This window comes from Oncorhynchus keta, unplaced genomic scaffold, assembly GCF_023373465.1.
Source record: "Oncorhynchus keta strain PuntledgeMale-10-30-2019 unplaced genomic scaffold, Oket_V2 Un_scaffold_12020_pilon_pilon, whole genome shotgun sequence".
NCBI classification, from domain to species: domain Eukaryota; kingdom Metazoa; phylum Chordata; class Actinopteri; order Salmoniformes; family Salmonidae; genus Oncorhynchus; species Oncorhynchus keta.
The window spans coordinates 236,661-239,638 of record NW_026290764.1 but is presented as its reverse complement, the minus strand read 5'-3'; the positions used below and the strand labels follow the sequence as shown (position 1 = coordinate 239,638).

At 40.2% G+C, this 2,978-nt stretch overlaps 1 long non-coding RNA gene across 3 annotated transcripts; it reads left to right on the top strand.

The window, feature by feature from the left end:
- The first annotated feature begins 1,524 nt into the window (after positions 1-1,524).
- On the top strand, positions 1,525-2,664 carry LOC127927319 (uncharacterized). 3 transcript variants are annotated; one of them, XR_008126939.1, is made up of 4 exons: positions 1,525-1,824; positions 1,868-1,959; positions 2,010-2,219; positions 2,540-2,664. It is a non-coding gene; the product is annotated as an uncharacterized LOC127927319 (long non-coding RNA). The 3 variants fall into 3 exon arrangements; XR_008126938.1 differs by lacking the exon at positions 1,868-1,959 and having other exon boundaries at positions 2,002-2,219; XR_008126940.1 differs by having other exon boundaries at positions 1,525-1,959.
- Positions 2,665-2,978: the final 314 nt, after the last annotated feature.

Sequence of the window (2,978 nt, the reverse complement as noted above, 5' to 3'; positions counted from 1 at the left end):
TAGAGATAAAGGTGGAAGTGCTACTAGTGGTAATGGTAGTAGTAGAGATATCAGAGGTAGAAATGCTACTGGTGGTGATGGTAGTAGTAGAGATAAAGGTAGAAGTGCTACTAGTGGTAATGGTAGTAGTAGGGATATCAGAGGTAGAAGTGCTACTAGTGGTGATGGTAGTAGTAGGGATTGGGTAGAAGTGCTACTAGTGGTGATGGTAGTAGTATAGATATCAGAGGTAGAAGTGCTACTAGTGGTGATGGTAGTAGTAGAGATAAAGTTAGAAGTACTACTAGTGGTGATGGTAGTAGTAGAGATATCAGAGGTAGAAATGCTACTGGTGGTGATGGTAGTAGTAGAGATAAAGGTAGAAATGCTACTGGTGGTGATGGTAGTAGTAGAGATAAAGTTAGAAGTGCTACTAGTGGTGATGGTAGTAGTAGAGATAACAGAGGTAGAAGTGCTACTAGTGGTAATGGTAGTAGTAGAGATATCAGAGGTAGAAATGCTACTGGTGGTGATGGTAGAAGTAGAGATAAAGGTAGAAGTGCTACTAGTGGTAATGGTAGTAGTAGAGATATCAGAGGTAGAAATGCTACTGGTGGTGTTGGTAGTAGTAGGGATATCAGAGGTAGAAGTGCTACTGGTGGTGATGGTAGTAGTAGAGGTAAAGGTAGAAGTGCTACTAGTGGTAATGGTAGTAGTAGGGATATCAGAGGTAGAAGTGCTACTGGTGGTGATGGTAGTAGTAGAGATATCAGAGGTAGAAATGCTACTGGTGGTGATGGTAGTAGTAGAGATAAAGGTAGAAGTGCTACTAGTGGTAATGGTAGTAGTAGAGAGAGCAGAGGTAGAAATGCTACTGGTGGTGATGGTAGTAGTAGAGATAAAGGTAGAAGTGCTACTAGTGGTAATGGTAGTAGTAGAGATATCAGAGGTAGAAATGCTACTGGTGGTGATGGTAGTAGTAGAGATAAAGGTAGAAGTGCTACTAGTGGTAATGGTAGTAGTAGAGATATCAGAGGTAGAAATGCTACTGGTGGTGATGGTAGTAGTAGAGATAAAGGTAGAAGTGCTACTAGTGGTGATGGTAGTAGTAGAGATATCAGAGGTAGAAATGCTACTGGTGGTGATCGTAGTAGTAGAGATAAAGGTAGAAATGCTACTGGTGGTGATGGTAGTAGTAGAGATAAAGTTAGAAGTGCTACTAGTGGTGATGGTAGTAGTAGAGATATCAGAGGTAGAAGTGCTACTAGTGGTAATGGTAGTAGTAGAGATATCAGAGGTAGAAATGCTACTGGTGGTAATGGTAGTAGTAGAGATAAAGGTAGAAGTGCTACTTGTGGTAATGGTAGTAGTAGAGATATCAGAGGTAGAAATGCTACTGGTGGTAATGGTAGTAGTAGAGATATCAGAGGTAGAAATGCTACTGGTGGTGATGGTAGTAGTAGCGATATCAGAGGTAGAAGTGCTACTGGTGGTGATGGTAGTAGTAGAGATAAAGGTAGAAGTGCTACTAGTGGTAATGGTAGTAGTAGGTTTATGAGGTAGAAGTGCTACTAGTGGTAATGGTAGTAGTAGAGATAAAGGTAGAAGTGCTACTAGTGGTAATGGTAGTAGTAGAGATAAAGGTAGAAGTGCTACTAGTGGTAATGGTAGTAGTAGAGATAAAGGTAGAAGTGCTACTAGTGGTAATGGTAGTAGTAGAGATAAAGGTAGAAGTGCTACTAGTGGTAATGGTAGTAGTAGAGATAAAGGTAGAAGTGCTACTAGTGGTAATGGTAGTAGTAGAGATAAAGGTAGAAGTGCTACTAGTGGTAATGGTAGTAGTAGGTTTATGAGGTAGAAGTGCTACTAGTGGTAATGGTAGTAGTAGAGATAAAGGTAGAAGTGCTACTAGTGGTAATGGTAGTAGTAGAGATAAAGGTAGAAGTGCTACTAGTGGTAATGGTAGTAGTAGAGATAAAGGTAGTGCTAGTGCTAATGGTAGTGGTAATGTGGTAGTAGTAGAGATAAAGGTAGAAGTGCTACTAGTGGTAATGGTAGTAGTAGAGATAAAGGTAGAAGTGCTACTAGTGGTAATGGTAGTAGTAGAGATAAAGGTAGAAGTGCTACTAGTGGTAATGGTAGTAGTAGAGATAAAGGTAGAAGTGCTACTAGTGGTAATGGTAGTAGTAGAGATAAAGGTAGAAGTGCTACTAGTGGTAATGGTAGTAGTAGAGATAAAGGTAGAAGTGCTACTAGTGGTAATGGTAGTAGTAGAGATAAAGATACTAGTGGTAATGGTAGTAGTAGAGATAAGGGTACTACTAGTGGAAATGGTAGTAGTAGAGATAAAGGTAGAAGTGCTACTAGTGGTAATGGTAGTAGTAGAGATAAGGGTAGAAGTGCTACTAGTGGAAATGGTAGTAGTAGAGATAAAGGTAGAAGTGCTCTAGTGGTAATGGTAGTAGTAGAGATAAAGGTAGAAGTGCTACTAGGGGTAATGGTAGTAGTAAAGATAAAGGTAGAAGTGCTACTAGTGGTAATTGTAGTAGTAGAGATAAAGGTAGAAGTGCTACTAGTGGTAATGGTAGTAGTAGAGATAAAGGTAGAAGTGCTACTAGTGGTAATGGTAGTAGTAGAGATAAAGGTAGAAGTGCTACTAGTGGTAATGGTAGTAGTAGAGATAAAGGTATAAGTTTTGTTGTTGTTATTTGTATTATTTATGTACTTACATTTACATTACATTGAAGTCATTTAGCAGACGCTCTTATCCAGAGTGACTTACAAATTGGTGCATTCACCTTATGACATCCAGTGGAACAGTCACTTTACAATAGTGCATCTAAATCTTAAAAGGGGGGGGGGGGTGAGAAGGATTACTTATCCTATCCTAGGTATTCCTTAAAGAGGTGGGGTTTCAGGTGTGTCCGGAAGGTGGTGATTGACTCCGCTGTCCTGGCGTCGTGAGGGAGTTTGTTCCACCATTGGGGGGCCAGAGCAGC